This window comes from Aythya marila, assembly GCF_965140915.1.
Source record: "Aythya marila genome assembly, chromosome: 13".
Taxonomy (NCBI): Eukaryota; Metazoa; Chordata; class Aves; order Anseriformes; family Anatidae; genus Aythya; species Aythya marila.
In genome coordinates, this window is record NC_139054.1 from 721,049 (window position 1) to 736,878 (window position 15,830).

General features: G+C 61.8%; 1 protein-coding gene across 4 annotated transcripts in view; it reads left to right on the forward strand.

The window, feature by feature from the left end:
- The window catches only part of STARD8 (StAR related lipid transfer domain containing 8), a 50,306-nt gene that overhangs the window by 11,142 nt on the left and 23,334 nt on the right, over window positions 1-15,830 (forward strand). The window contains exon 1 of one of the 4 annotated variants that reach the window (XM_082771222.1): window positions 2,141-2,345. The exons of 2 other annotated variants lie outside the window; for them this stretch is intronic. The gene's annotated coding sequence lies outside the window, so the exon portion shown is untranslated. Of the gene's footprint in view, window positions 1-2,140; window positions 2,346-8,260; window positions 8,295-15,830 lie in introns of those variants that run through there. One more of the 4 variants, XM_082771219.1, reaches the window with a different exon arrangement.

Sequence of the window (15,830 nt, forward strand, 5' to 3'; positions counted from 1 at the left end):
AGTGAGAGCGGGTGGCGAGTGCAGGCTGCGCCCGGCACTGAGGCGTATTTCAGCCCAGATGGAGCAGGCTGATGCAAAAATGTCACAGGGTTCTCCCGTTTTCCATCCGCGGTGGTGGAAAATTATGAAACATGAATAATAGCTGCGTTAGCGGAGCAAGAGTCCCCCGAGCACATGCTTGTGAATAAGTTTACCCCGGGACACTGGCTCCTGGTTTGCTCATCTCTGCGGCCGTTTTTTATTTATACACCTGAAAGAGAATTTTTGCTGCTCTCCCCGCCCCCCTGTTTACTTTGGTCGTCGGAAAAAGAGAAGCAGACAATGCCGGCTGGGGGCTGGCCAGGATGTGCTTGTTGTGGGCGCGTGGGTTTCCTCCTCGTGGTGGGTGGCCACGCGGGGCGGAGAGGCATTTCCCATGGCTTCGATCTATTTATTTATTTATTTATTTATTTATTTATTTACCGCCTTTGCTTGTTTCAGTTTTTCCAGGGTGTTTTCATCTGGTCGGGCCGCTGTGCGCCTTGCCCAGGAGGGGGTGCCCTTTGCTGGGCTGCCTGTCCCATGGGAGCACCGAGGGGGCTGCGGGTGTGGGATGGGGGCTGCGGGCAGCAAGGAAAGCAGGAATTGCCTGCGAAGGCACAGGTCTGATGCGACACGATCAGGTGCTGCAGCACAGGAACGAGGGCGCTGAGGATGCCTTTGCCCTGCTCCCAGCCCCAGCTGCTTACTGGTGTGTGGGGATGTGCTGGGAGGGAGCACAGAGCTCTGCAGGTCCCATTTCAGGTCCCCTGGGAGGGCCGGGCAGAGGTTATTGCTTTGAGCCTTTTACCTTTTCCCGGTTTGGGTGTCCTGCACCCTGGGCTCCCATCCTCTGCCGGGAGGGGGGCACAGCCCCGCAGCCTGCTGACCCCCCCGGACGGCTTTTCCTCTATTCAGCCAGCTTCAAAGGGCCTTTGTCGGGTCTTTTCCTGGCCCTTCTCAGTGACTCCCTCTGGACCACCTCTCCCCTTGTCCCCCCGCATCCTGCTCGGTGTGATCCCTGCTCTCCCCGGGTTCCTGGTGCTGCTCCCCCCATCCCCGCGGGGCTGCGTGCCGGCCGGAGGCAGCGTTACCCCCGTCCCGTGCTCAGCACCCCGCGGGCACACGTGCACACTGGGCGCCTTGTGCAGGCGCGGGGCGAGCCCGTGGGCTCCCTGCCATTCCTTGGCCGTGGGCTGGGAGCTATTAATACCGCGGGGCCTCAATGCGGCCCATTCATCGGCCGGCAAGGGGGCAGCCTGCAAAATGCACCTCTGCTGCTCCTCCCGGCCTTCATGCAGCTGGCCCCGGTGTGTGTGGGGTGAGTGTGTGCCCGCGGGGTCCGTGTCGGTCACCGGCTGGCTGCTGTCCCCATTGCCAGCTGGGTGCTGTCCCCATCCCTGCCCGTTTGTAGCCCGTCGCCCCTGGGAGCCTTCCTGCCTCGCTGCCCCCACGCCTCTCCCCCTTCCCGGTTTGCGTGAGGAAACGGGTGGAAAATGCTTGAAATCCTGCTCTGAGCCACTTTTTCCACCGCCTGCGGGTGCGCCCCTGGGGCCGCCCTGGTGCTGGTGCCCGGTTCCAACCCACGGAAGGTGCCGCGAGCCCTCCCCTCGCCCGGCCGTGCCCCCCTCCTGGCCTCTGCGGCCTTCCCACGGGGGTGGGGGAACAAAGCACCCACCCTGCCTGTCCCTGGGGTGCTCCAGGAGCTCTGCGCAGCCCCCCCGGGGAGATGCAGCCCCTGGGACAGCTCTGGCTGCCCGCAGCTGTCCCCTCCCCAGGAGCCGGGGGAGCAGCGCTCTGCTGATGGGGTTTTTCCTCCTAGCCCCTGTCTTCCAGCCCCTCTCCCCCATTTTATTCTCCACCCTCTTGCGAACGCTTTTCCGCTGCTCTCAGTGGTGCCCCCGCTTTGCCTCCCGGGGGGTTTGATGGGCTGGGGGAGCCGGGCGCGGGCTGGTGCCCCCCCGGGCACAGGGGAGGGGACCCTGCGGGCCGGGACGGGGCACGGAGGGGCCGGGACGGGCAGGGAGGGGCTGGGAGGGGAGGGGAGCCCGGGGCCGCCCCCCCGTGGCGATTGGCCCCGGCTGCCGGGGGCCGGGGCTCCGCGGCGCTGCCCCCGCAGCTCCCGGCCCGCAGCCGGCCCCTGCCCGCGGCCGCTCGCCCCGACAAGGGCCGGAGCCACGGCCCCGGCTCGCAGCAGCCCGCCCGGAGCGGGGCCGGGCCGGGACCCCCGCCTCTCCCCCTGCACGCCCGTCCTGCTGTCCGTCCTGCTGTCCGTCTGTCCGCCTGCAGGACTTTGCGCTTTGACGGGGGCGCAGCGGAGCCCGGAGGTAAAGGGGGTCCCGGGGGTGCGCGCTCCCGCGGGGAGGGGTCGGGGGGGTGCCCCCAGGGGCTGTGCGCGGCCCCGCGGCACGGAGCTGCCCCAGGCGCGGTCCCGGCGGTGCCTCGGGGAGCCCGGGGGGGGGCACCCAGCGGTGTCCTGGGGGTCCCTCGCCCCCCTCCAGCCGGGATCAGCGCAGCCGAAGTGCAGCCGCCGGGCAGCCCCCGTGTGCGCCCCGAGCCGCAGACGCGGTGAGACCCGGTGAGCTCCGCGCTGGCGTCGGGAGGGCCGGGAGCAGGGCTCTGTGCCGCTGTACCGTGGGGCTGCAGCCCTCAGGAGCCCCGCTTGGGTTCCCCGAGCCCTGGGCACGGCTCTGCAGCCAGGTCTGCTTCGGGAGCTGCGGCTGCCGGGCACGGAGCAGCTTGCCGTGCGCGCCTTATCGGGCTGTGAGCTGACGCTGAGCTGTCAAAGCTCTCCGCCAAGGTGCGAGGCTGCGTTCGCAGAGATTGTTTGGCTGTGGCTAAAGCAAACAGCAGCTCCTGTTTGATTTTGAGATCTGTGTTTTAGAATGGCTCCTGGGTGCACAGGGCAGGAGTGGGGAGAGAGACCTTTGCCTTTAGAGGTCCTGGCACAGTCGCGGGCTGTCAGAGAGCGCATTGTGGTGGTGTTGGCAGCAGGCTGCATGCTTCGCCGTGCACACGCTTGAATTCTTATCAATGAGTGTGCTTGCTTCTGTTTACATTTTAACTGAAATGCAGTTAAGAAACGTACAAGTGTTGCTGGAGCAGGCGTAGCAGCTCCTTGCTGCTCTGTGCAGCTTTACATTTGGGTCTGCCTCTTGCGTGGGGAGCTGTGCAAGGAGCAAGGGTTTGGTTCAAAACCCCTCTGTCTTCCTCCATTTGTTTGGGGAAAAAATAGATCAGATCCTTATACCAAAAGCTCATCGCTAATTTCCTCATGTGACAAAACATCAAATCCCAGAGCAAAGCAGGTGTAAAGTGTAGCTTCTGAGAAGGTGCACACGCTCACTTTGTGTACGTGCACTTCTTTTGAGAAATGCTTTTCTAATAAAAGACCAACGGAATAAAACTAACCGTGCTTCTGGTGAGCATTCCTTGTCTGCATTGCCTCAAATGTCCAACGCTAAGCGTATGCATGGGACGGGCTGCCAGCAATTCAGTTTCGTAAGAAAACAAAATATGGTTGTGCCTAAGGGCACTTCAGTACTTCCCCTTGATTTCTGTACTAATTTCAAAAAGATCTGAAAGTTCTTAAAGTCAGTTTGAGTCGAGCAGGGGAAATGAAGGCTGCCCTTTGCCTGGGGGTGTCCCGGGGTTGCTGCGTGACGTGCAAATCGCCTCTCGGGGAGAGGAGAGCGGGGTCTCCTTCCTTAAGCTGTTTATTCCGTGGAGAGCTGGTGACAATTTGCCCAGAACAGAGGTTTGCAGACTGGCATGTGCGCTGTGCGTGGCTGTGGACGGGCTGTTGCACTTGGGCGTGTGTGGGAGCAGAGCCCTCCAAATGCAGGCAGCGTGTTGGCCGCGGGGCTGCGGTGGCAGGGAACAAACACAGGGACCCGGCCTCGGTGCGCTCCGTGCGGGGCTCGGGGAGGGTCCTGCAGGACGGCGAGGTGGGCGCGCTCACCCAGGGCTTATCTCATGGGTGCATCGAGGAACGTGGTCATCCTGGGTGTAAAAGGCATTTGGTGGCAGCGTGCGGGCTGCGGAGGCTGAGAGGTGCTGTGCTGCTGCCGGAGCCTCCCGTGCCACACCGTGCGTGTGCAGGGCCTGCGGCAGCACTGCCACTCTGAGGCTTTGTGCAAAAGATGTGGAAGAGCGAACACAAAATTCAGCCTGTGGCATCTCTCCTGCGATGGAAGTGGGAGAAGAGACCCTGGCAGGAAGGGAGCGTGCCGAAGCTGACCGGGGGTGCTGGACCCGTTTGGGCAGGGGCAGCGCGGGGAGGCTGCCGGCAGTGCTCTGCTCGGGGTGCTCTCAGGAAGACTGTGGTGCTGGACGAAGGCTCGGTGTCTTGGGGGTGGCTTTGTCCCATCTGCAGGAGCAGCACTCACCAAGTCATGGCTTCGTGTGAGCGCAGCCGGCCGGAGCAGCGTGTGGCGCTGTGCCAGGAGAGCGGTGGCACGCGGGGAGGCACGCGTGGCAGCGGGGACATCTGCGGCCTGGCAGGCAGAGCCGCTCCTCACCCCCCAGCTCTTCTCCCGGCCCCACTGGGAAGCAGGAGGCAGCGTTTGGTGGGATGTGGTGCTGCCGGCAGGGACGTGGTGCTGAGGGGCCGGAGCCTCTCCGCGGCCGGGGGCTGCGTTCCCCTTCGTGCTGGCTGTGGTGAGCCCTGGGCAGGGCCGGTGGCAGCGCAGCCGCATTCCAGCAGGGCCGGGGGTCTCCCACCCGGTTAATGATTGAGCCACAGTAACCCTGCTTGTGCCTTTCTGAAAGTCACCTCCAGGTGATCACATTAACGCTCCCAAGCTGCCGGGGCTCCCACAGACATGTAAAGAACCGGGGTCTTTTTCTGTATTTCCAGCAAGAAATGCTTTCTGAGGTGCAGGAGGTGCGGAGTGCCGGCCGGCTGCCTTTACTCGTCCCTGTTTTGTGTCTGAGGGACGCGGCGTGTCACCTGCCTGGCCGTGCACGTGGGGTTGGCAGCGGTGTGGGGTGGTGCTGGCCTCATCCTGCCCCTCTTGTCCTGGGGCTCCCACCGCCCAGCCTGGCAGCTGTGCCAATGCCTCCCTCCCTGGAGCCCCACGCTCATTGTGGTACAGGAACGAGCCTCTGACACTGGCTGCCACCTTTGCTAATTGGGACTGTGTCAGGGCCCAGGATCACCCCAGCAGTCAGCAGGGTGACCGGGGCGGTGGGGTGCAGCTCCCAGCACAGCCCCCAGCTGCCCTCTCTGCTGGCACAACCCTCGCCAGCCCGCTCTGCCTCCCCCCCTGCCTCCCAGTGCTGCCTGACTGGTCCCAGTTAATCATTGACGGGTTGCCCGTGCCACGTGGCCCCGCCGCATTTGCCCAGCACGCAGCGGCGGAGCTGTTTGCTGAGTCCCTGGAAGGCTTCCTTATCAGCAAAGGGCACTTGTCGCCCGGTGCCAGTCACAGGCTGCGTAAACGTTAACGGCTGGCTCAGGGAACCGGCCCTGGCAAACACAGCAGCTCCGGGGACCTTCCTCCCTTGGGAAATGCCGGAGGGGACGTGTCCCGCTCTGCTGCTTCTTCCCCCACCACCCAAATGTGCCGTGGTGGGGCTGGAGGGCAGTGTGGTGCCTGGAGCAGCCGCGCTCCCTCCCCACGTCCTGGGGCGAGCACCTGGGGCTGGATTTCCTCGGAGCCTGCGGTGCACTGTGCCTCCTGGTGCCTAACTGGCAGCAGGAGCGCGGTGCCGGGGGCCCAGCACGCTCAGCCCGGTGGCGCTGGGGTTTTGCTGCCCTTTCTCTGGGAGGGAAGAGATCTGACTGCAACGTGCGTGGGGTCTGCAGGGAGCCCGCTGTAATGGCGAGCTTGCTGCGCCCTGCTGGAGCTGGCCTTGCTGCTCATGTTCAGAGCTCGCTAGGGCGTAAGGGTGTAATGCCACTGCCTGGGGAAGGTGCCTGCGCTCCCAGGAGTGTGTGTGCGCGATGCTTCCAGCGCTGCTCGTGCAAACACGACGGGGTCCCAGCAGGACAGGAGGCTTCTGACCTGCAGGCTGTAACCGCCCCAGTGTAAGTGGTGTGCAAAGGTGGAGGGTGGGGTTTCTGTTCTCTCCCCAACCCCCCGCTCTTTTTTTTTTCTTCCCATGAATTTCACAAGAATATTTTCACCGCTGTCAAGGGCACAAGTTCAGCTTCTGAATGCCCCTTTGTCTTACGCCGCTCAGAGGAGTCACGTTCTCCCGCCGTGCCTTCTAGGAAAGGCAACAAAACGTTTCCCCCGCGCCCTGCCAGCGGCGGCGGTGCCCTGGGCGCTGTGCTGGGCCCCGCGGCAGGTGGCGAGCTGGGCGCTGGTGCGTGGCCGGTGTCCCGCAGCGCCCCGTGGTTCACTGTCCTGGGTGGGAGAGGAGGCAGAGGCAGAGAGGGCAAGGAGGTGAGCCCAAGGAAGGGCTGGGATGAGGCCGGGGAGCTGTGAGCTGGGCTGGGGAGGAAGAGGGAGCGGTGCCGGGGCTTGGAGGATGCTGGCGAGGGGGTGGCCGGGGCAGGGTCTCTGTCACCCCAGCAGAACTGCAAGTGGGCAGAGGTGGCGGCAGCCAGACGTGTCACAAGGCTTGGGACACAGCCTCCCGGGGGTGACTCAAAGCTCACTTGACCTCGTTTCGTCAGGCTCGTTGGGTAAGAGCAGAACCTCCGGGCAGTTTCAGCCCCATTTTCCCAGGCAGATAACTGACTGCCCATCGCACCTCGCTGCCAGACCCCGCCTGCTCCCGCAGCCAGCCCCAGCTCCGCAGAGCCCCGTGGTGCTGTGCCAGCCCAGCCCTCAGCGCCGTGCCCGCTGCTCGGAGCCTGGCAGCGTGGCCGTGCCGCTGGCCCCGCGCTTGGGGCTGTGCACGGGCTTCCTGCAGCCCTTCTGGAGGGAGGCTCTGAGGTTTGCAGTCCTTTTCCCCCAGCTGCAAATAACGGGCTGCTGAAAAAAGGTTTGGAGAGCTTAATCGTGCCTGAGATGGTGTGTATGAGAACCAGGTGAGTGAGTGCTGCGTGCCGGGGCTTCCCTCAGCGCCCTGCCCTGGTCCCCCTGCTCCCTGCCCTTCCCTCTCCATCCTGGAACCTTTTCCTGGCAGATGCAGGACAGAGCGCTGGGTTCGTGGCTGCTGTAAACCCAGCGTGTCCTTAACAGCGCTTTGTCTTGTCCTTGATTCATTCGGCACTCTTGCACCCAGCACCGAGTCCCTTTATCCTAGGTACAGGTACTCCTCATTCCCATCTTTGGCTGCTGATTCGGGCAGGGGGTGTTTCTCGCCGGACAGCGGCGTGCTGGGCGCAGGGAGCTGGGTGCAGGGAGCTGGGCGCAGGGAGCGCTGCCCGTGTGCCCGCTGCTCCCCTCCCCGGGTCCCACCCCGTACGAAGGCGGGTGAGTTCTGCCTCGTGGCCGTCCTGTCCCATGACTGCTCTGTGACACAGGGGCTGCACAGATGAAGCTGAGGTCCGGTGGCCAGCTCGTGTCCCTGCACACACTGTGCTGCTGCTGGGGATGTCAGCTGGCCGCGGGCCCTGCCCCTGGGCATCCCCCGGGCTGCAGGTGCCAGGCTGCCCCTCGGGGCTGCGTTTCCTTGCACACCTTGTCCAGCAGAGCCAGAGGAACGGCCCTGCTCCCCTGGGCCCCGCTCGCTGTTGCAGAAGCATCCTCCTCGTCCAGAGCTCCCCACAGCACTTGGTGCTGCCGGCTCGCGCAGGCTGTGCCGCAGGGATCAGGGCTGCTCACCCTCAGCAGCTCCGCAGACAAGGCCAAAAGCCAGGGCTGAGCAGGAGCTGGGGCTCCTCTGCGGGACGGGCACGATCTCCTGCCAACCCCCGACCCCTGCTCCGGACGGGCGCTTCCCTTCCCGGCCAAGTGGGAGCCGACCCCGCTGCCTTCCCTTCCTTCCCCACGCGCCGTGCCTGCCTGCGCACACCTCTGCAGCTCCCCGCGCTGCTGCTGCTGCTCGGAAGAACAACAAATATTTTAGGCATTCTGCAGCAGCAGCTGAATTGTATCAAACGACTTCGTGCATCTGAGGCTTAAAGCCCTGAGTGTACGTTTTGAAGGGGCACGTTCGGGGAGGCGTTGCGGAGGGGCAGCAGAGCTGCGCTCTGCGAATCCTTTGTGAACCCACGGCCTCTGCGTACGGGATTTCCTGCGTTTCTGCTCCTCCTCTTCTCTCTTGATTTTGTGTAGGGATGTTGGTATGAAAACAGTGCTTGTGCTTCCTAAGCCTCCACGTGTTGCTTTGCTCCCCGCCTCGCTAGAGTACCCGCAGCGCTGCGCAGCCTGCAGGAGGTAGGAGCTGCTGGCTGTGGATGCTGGGCATTGCCAGGGCGGTGTTACCTGACCCTGCAGTGCCGTTTTACCTGCCTTATCCTGGCTTTCTGATTCCCGTTTTCACATGGGAACCCCATCCCTGCCGGCTGCAGAAAGCTCGGGGATGGGATTTGGAGCTGGGAAATGGCACAGCAGAGCCGTGCCGGGAGGGACGTCGGGGTCAGGGTTGTTTGTTGCGGGCTGTGAGTCCCCAGGGCTGGCTGTGGCAGGGACGTTGGGCTCACAGCTGTGTCCTGCCGTGCTGCAGGTGGCCGGGGAAGGGCTCCTGGGTGCAGGCACACATGTGGGGCTGGAGGGGCTGCCCCCAGCATCAGGGCAGGCAGGAGGGAGGCGCAGGTGCTGCCCCTCTGCTTCCCCAGCTGCTCTCTGGCGATGCAGGACCTGGAGTGATGCAGACAACTGTGTGAGCTCGTCCTCTGCTTGGGAATGGAGCCTGTGTTTATCTAAAAGTTTTGGGGTCTGGGGCTCTCATCATCAGGGAGTTTGTACCTGGGCTATGGATTTGGGACCGGTTTTGCTCAAGACGTGGTGGTGGTGCGAGGCCATGGGCACCTCTGCCGAGGGGATGCTCTCCTGTGGCCAACCCAGAAGAAAGGCACCTGGAAGCTCCCCGAGGGCCTGAGGCTTGGGGGTGTCCCGGCAGGGACTGGAAGGGTTAAACATGCTTTGCAGTGTGTTTAAAAAAAAAAAAAAAAAAAAAAAGAAAAAAAAGCCATTTCCTTCATGTCCAGAGACAGTTTATTTTCTGGGCATTCTTCGGGACTCAGGGAGGTGCCTTTTCTTTAAGGCATTTCCTGTAAGCAAGTTTATATTTGGACTGGGGAGGGGGCGGGGGGCGGAGGTCGGTGGGGAGGGGGCCGGTGCCCTGGTCGAGTGACCTCAGCTTTTGGCTCCTTCTCCCAAATTGTTCGAGGCAGTGGCTGTGGGGCGGGGGAAGGAGCAGGGTGGGGGCTGAGCGGGGCGAGCAGCCCTCGCCGCGATGCCAGAAGCACCAAGCACACGGGGGGGTCACGCCGAGCAGGATGGAGTGACACTGGCTGGGGGGAGCAAAACCTCATCTGCATCCAACCCTCCGTGTTCGGGCAGGAGCACAATCCCCTTACCGAGCCGTGCCTTTGCAGCACCCCCTTGCTTTAAGCTCCCTCCTTGCTCTTGCTGTTGCCGTGCCCCATCAGGAGCTGGGGACCTGGACCAGCACCCGGCGGTGCTCCGTGCGCCCCGGTGGTGCCCAGCGGGCACGGCTCTGGCTGCAGAAGGCATTGGAGAGGGAGGGTGGGCTCTGGAAAACGAGGCTGGTGCCAGCAAGGGAGCTCGGTTCCAGCTGGCCTCATTGCTGCTGCAGAGCCTTGTGGTGGGAATTCGTGGCACGTGGGGCAGGGGCTGCAGAGCAGCTGCCCCGCGCTTGGAGGTGAGGAGCTGCTGTGGCTGCTGTGCTCTGTCCTTGTCCCTGCAAAGCTGTGACCTGCTACGGCACCATTAAACGCCCTTCTCTAACACCCCGGCAGGCTTTCAGGTTAGCGTTGGGAATTTGTGGGGCAGGGGGTTTGTCCTCGCTGTCACTCACCCCTGCTAACACCACCAGCAGCTGCCTGGTCTCGCCCCACAGTGCTCAGTGCCAGAGAGAGGTGACTGCTGTCCCCTGCCACCTCTAAAGCCTTCAAGGTGACGAAGATGAGGCCTGCCAGAACCCAAATTCTGGGGCCCATTGCTCACCATCTCTGTCTAATTTTGCTCTCCCTGCCCCCCAAGATAACGCTGATTTCTGTTAAAAACAAGCAAGCAGGCAAGTAATATAAGATCATCGAAGCGTATTGTGCTCTTGAGCAGATTTAGAGCAGATTTAACTCCTTTCCCGATGATATTTGATCAGACATTTATTCTCCTGCACACCCCTTGGAGCTTGCTGCCGGAGCCCCAGCTGCCCCTGGGATCAGGCGCAGCAGGTTGGGCTGAGCTCCGTGTCTCCAGCAATTCTCCCATTGTTCCCCATGCCAAGTTTCTTCTCCCCCATTTTGTTTTCTTTTTATTACCGTGATTTCCTAACATCGGAAGAGGCGAGTTATGAAACTGGAGTTATCCAAACACGTCTTGTTTGAAGATAGCGTTTCATCCAGCAGATGCAGCTTCCTGCCCTGTAAATGGTTTTCATTGTTTCGCCTTGGCTCCTGGCCCTATATCTGTTGGGGCCACTGGTGCTGTCGCTCGGCGCTGGCAGCCTGAGCAGTGGCAGCCCCAGCCATGAGCCACCAGTGGCCATGAGGCGGTGCGACAAGGCTGAACTGGGAGCACTGGTGTCTTGTAGACAGCCTCTGAAAACCTCTGGGAGGCTTGCTGGAGGCTGCCTCCGCTTGGGTTGGAAGGCAGGTGCCTGCTTTGGGGCTGGTGGGTGCTGCCTTGCTTTGGCTGCTGCTTCAGCAGGGGACACTCGGTTTTCCCATGGTGTCCGCTGCCCGGGGGCACCCATTGGTGCCATTTCTGTTCAGACACACGAGTCAAAACGCCCCACGTGCCTTGTACGTACCCTGCTGCCTGTGGGATCCCCGTGTCTGAAGGGGTCAGGCCTTGGGGCCCGTGCCCCGGTGCCAGCTGCCGAGATGGAGACAAGAAGCGCACGGAGCGGTGACAGAACAGCGCCCTGCTGTCCCCGCTGCACACCAGGACTGTGCTGGGACAGGGACACGTGCAAGGACAGCTGAGGACCTTGCAGGCTGCCCTCACGTTGCCAAAGAGGAAGGAGCTGGAGGAGCAGGTACATTTCGGTGATGCTGGTCGGTGTGACAAGGATTATTCCCACCTTGCTGGGTCTTCCCCAGGTGCCTGGGAAGAGGTGGGGGTGAAGGACCCTGGGGACGTGCAGGGGAAGCGGTCCTCCTGCTGCCACCGCCTGCTCTGGGGCTCCCTGCCCTGCCTCGGGGTGATCCTGCCACGCGTGGTGTTTCAGGCCCTGAACTCGGATTCTGTGCCATGGGACCGGGATGGGGTTGGGGCTGCTCTGTGCTCCCGGGGGTCCCGATGCCTGCGGGGCTGCCCTGTCCCACTGAGCCTTTGGAGGGAGCGAGGCTGCTGAGGGCTCTGAGCAGCTCTGCTATCCCAAAGAAACCTAAGACCGGGTTTGTGGCAAGCCCCTGAGCCCCACATCAGTGTTACCTGTGGGAAAAAAGAGGGGAGGAGGACAAGGACGAGGCTGCAGAGGAGGCTGCAGGTCCTGCGTGCTCAGCGCGTGCCACTCGTCCCACAGAGCTGATCCATCCGCAGCAGCACGAGGAATGCCTTGGCCCTGCCTGTTTCAGAGTCAAAATCACTTGGCTTTGGTTGTGTTTGTGCCCTGTCTTAGTTTTCACCTTCGAGTTTTCTGTCCCTTAATTTTCCCTGCCTAAACAATTTGCAAACTGCTCTCAGACTTGTAACCGTGCTCGCACCATGGCTGCCCCTGGCAGCTGACTGCAAAAACACCGTGGGGCTGCTGCCCCTGACTGGGAGCGTTTGATCCAGAAATCAGAAAAGGCTGAACTGCTTTTCCAGTAGGACGGTTAAATAGGAAATGAAGAAAATAGCGATATGCTCCTTGAACAGCTGCTACGAATGTGACCAGTGTGCTTATCCGTGGGCCAGGAGGCTGCTCTCCCCTGCGCTGCCTGCTAGAGGGGGCGGTGGGTGAAGTCTGCTTTGGTGGTAAAAGGCTGGAAATTCTGCTTTGCTTGTCAACGGGGAGCAACCAGCACGCACAGACAAAGCTGGGGGAGTTCGGTAGCTGGCCTCCGAGGGGTCCTTCAGCACGGCGACTTTGAACCCTGGCGTTTTGGAGAAGGAAAGCAGGTGTCTGCCAGCACCCTGCAAGGCAAGTGGGGGCCCTGCCAGCGGCGTGCGTAGGTGGTGGGAGCACGGTGGCTGCCAGGGGGCTTCTCCTCCTCTCCCCCTCTCCCCCTTTCCCCCTACTCCTCCTCGGGCAGCTCCTGGGAGAGCCATGCTGCTGGTGGCTCGGGACAGCCGGGGTGCTGAGGTGCGTGTGGGGTTTGGTGGCCTCGTTCCCTGGCATCATGAAAACAGGATGGCGCTGTCGGTTTTGTTCATTCTTTGAAGCACGCTTTTAACTCTGCTTTTCAGAGAAAAAGTGAAATGCGGTCCCCAAGCGCAGGGCCACCTGCTGCAGCTGAGGTGTGCCACCGCATCCTTCCTGTTCCAGACCGCCCGGCGAGATGGAGCTGGGGGGGCCCTGGGGGCTGCTGGCAGCCGGGGCGTTGGGTCAGGGTCTCCTCACGCCCCATGCGAGGTGCGCTCCTGCTCTGTGCAGGCTGAAAGGGGCACGTGGGGTGCCCCCACCGATCCCAGTCCCATCCTCCCTGAGCAGTCCCCAGACGCTGGGAGGCTCTGTGGTGGCTGCAGGACACGTGGCATGGGATCAAAGCTGTGGAGGAGGAGGAGGAGGAGGCTCAGAGCCTGCTGGTGAGGCAAAGCTTTCCTGCCTGGTGCTGCGTGGCCGGGCACGGGGCTGCTGCCGGCTGGGACCCTGTGCTCCAGGGCTGGCGGGTGGCTGCGGGCTTCTGGGCAGCGGGGAGCCGGAGGCAGGTTGGGACTTGGTTGGAGCTGCCCGAGGGGGTGAATTTTGGGTGGGTTGCGTTTCGCTGAGAGCAGAGCCCGTGCCAGTGGCTTCGAGAGGAGCTGGGTGTGCCGCAGAGCTCTTCCTTCGGCACCCGGCTGTGCAGGAAGCCGCGGCGGGGAGCGCGGCGGCCCCGGGGCACGAGCACGTCGACGCTGCCCTGCCTCTCCTTGTGTCCTCCAGCTTTCCCACCTGCTGAAAAAGCTGAGATTTTTTTTTTTTTAATTATTTATTTTTTATCTTCGCATGAATGGAGTGTGCTTTTGTGAATGTTCTTTACGGGATGTGAGGCTGCAGATGTTTGCTCATTAATTAAGCTCTGCAGAGCTGCTGGCGGAAGCAGCGCCAATCACTTGGCAGAGGGCTGCGGTTTGATGTTTTTCCTTCCTGCTCCCTTGTCACTAAGCCCTGAGCTAGCTGTCCGCTTGTGCAACGGTCCCTGCCCCTTCCCTGCTCTGCCAGAGCTGTGCTTTGGGCTGCCGCCCCCCATGCTGCGGTGGGCTGGGGTCCACCACGCTGGGGCACGGGGAAGGAGTTCACTGCTCACATCTCTGTCCCCTGGCCACAGTCTGTCAGGGAAGGTAGAGGATAAAAGGTCAGAAGTTGAAGTTATTTGTGTTTGATAAGGTTCGCTGACATTTCGTCTTCCGTCTCCATGGGGAGGAGGAAAGCACGGTGCATTAACAACATCTGCCTTGGCAGGGAGAGCCCTGCCTGGCTCTGGGTCAGGCTGGAGTCCGGTCTCATGAGACCTGAAGCCTCCGCGATCCCCATCTCCTCGTTAAACACGAAGGTGGTGATCTCAGATGTCCTTGGGCTTCTCTCGGCACTGGCAGAGTCTCTCACCTGCCCAGCTGCCTCACTTGGTGAAATCTCCTGCTCTCGGGCCGTGTGTGCCACCCCCCAGCAGGGGCTGTGCTTGTAAGCGGCTGCTGGCAGCGAGGGCAGATATAACTGGATCTTGTGCAATTCTGTGCTCTGTGTGTTATTGAGGCACTTCTGTCGCCTTGCCAGGCTCCTGAGCCGGTTGGGGTGTTGGATGGTCCAACAGGGCCTTGGACAGCTCTTTTCCAGCTCCCTGCTGCACATCATGCCCCTGTTGTTCCCTGCAGCGTGCCTGGGGCAGGGCGGAGGAGAGGAGGCTCCTGCTGCACTGGACCAGGGCACTGAGCCTGGGAGCTGAAATTCGCCTCTGTCATGGAGCTGCTGGGTCTGGGGGCGGCTGGGGGATGTGGTGCCAGCTGCGGGTACCCCAGTTCCTGCTGCCTTATCTCTCCGGCCCAGCAGGCTGCCACATGTGATTTATCCAGTAACGGCTCCTTATCCGGACGGGGAAAATAGTGACAGCGGGCAGGGCTCGTAAAGGAGAGCAAATAAGGCAAAAGGAGCACAGGCACGCTCTGCTGGACCTGATGGTGTTGGGAGAGCACGTCGGTGTGGGGGGACAGGGCACTGCTTGTCCCGAGGGGCTGCCTGGCTGTGCCCCCGGGCAGGTGGAGCGGGCGCTCAGCACAGCGTGTGCCCCTCCTGCATCGTGCGGTGTCCAGCACAGGAGCGAGGTACGGGTGCTGCGGGGTGCTGTGGGGTGCTGCAGGGAGCTGCAGGGTGCTGCAGTCGGCGTGCTGCTGCCGTCGAGGCTGAGCGAGACGTGCTGGAGCCCCAGGGCTGGCTTTTTTCAAAGGAACAGGAGCAGAGACTTGTGCAGCAGACGTTTCAAGGCAGCTCAGCACTCGGTTTCCTAACCACTTGTGAAAACCCGGTGTGCATTACGGGCTCTGAGTCCCTTCAGAAAATGAGTGTGAGTCAAAAATTAGTTACTCATAAAAATAGACACGGATGAGTCCTAGAAAGTAGTGAGCTGATTGATTTACCGCAAGTGACGTTAGCCTGCAGCTCTGAGGTAGAAGCTTTTTTAAGACAAAGGCTTCCTGAGAAACATCAACAGAAGAGCGACCGCATGGCAACGAGCGTGGCTTGAGGAGGTGTCGGTGTGTTAAGGCATTGTTCTGAGAGGCACAGGTTGAATGCTGTGGAAGCTTAGGTGAGTGAAGTGCTTCCATGCAAGCCATCCATGAGTGGGGCTGAGCTGGCAAGGGGAGGCTCCATGGTCTGGGAGCTGCCCCGAGGCTCAGGAGAGGTGAGTATTGCTGCCAAGGTCCTCGCTCCGCAACGCTCGGGTGCTCAGGGGGACTTTGAGCCCTGCCCGAGCGCCCTTCCCGGCCGGCTGCCCGCTGGCCGAGGAGCCCTGAGCGGCTCCAAAAACCTTTCCCTCTGTGTTCCTGCCCAGTGCTGCGGCACCATGCCCACCTGGCTGCTGCAGCGGAGGCTCTGCTGGAGGGCTCTTCCCATTCTCCCTGCAGGTGAAGGTCCTGCTGTGACTATTTGATTTCAAAGCTTTGCTCATGTAACCCCTGAGGAGCATCGAACGTGGGCTGGAGTCACTTTCTCCAGTCCCCGTGAGTAAGCCCTTCATCAGGAGGGGGATTTGTCTGCCATGAGCTGCGGGCTGCTCCTCGCTTTGCTGCTGCCCTTCCAGCTGCAAGCACAAGCGGGGCCATTGTGCAGTGGGGTCAGTACTCAGCCAGGCAAAAAAGCCCCGCGTAGGTCTTGCTGTGACACATCTCCTTCTGCTGAAACGGGGACTTTCAGATGGAAGGGAAGCTGGGAAAAGCATGTCTGTTCCTGCCAAAAGGAGCTTATTTGCGAGCAACTGGCCTCTGTTTTCTAATGCTGCTACCGCCAATGGCCGGTGTGTTGGATTAGGGCTTCCTGCTGTCTTCTAACTCATGGGCTTCTCCTTGGCGTGACCCTAGGGAGGTCTTCCTGTATTTCTGACCTTGCTGTCTGCAGCCACGGGAGTCAGTCTGATGCCTTTGGCGTCATAACTTCCCTTGAGC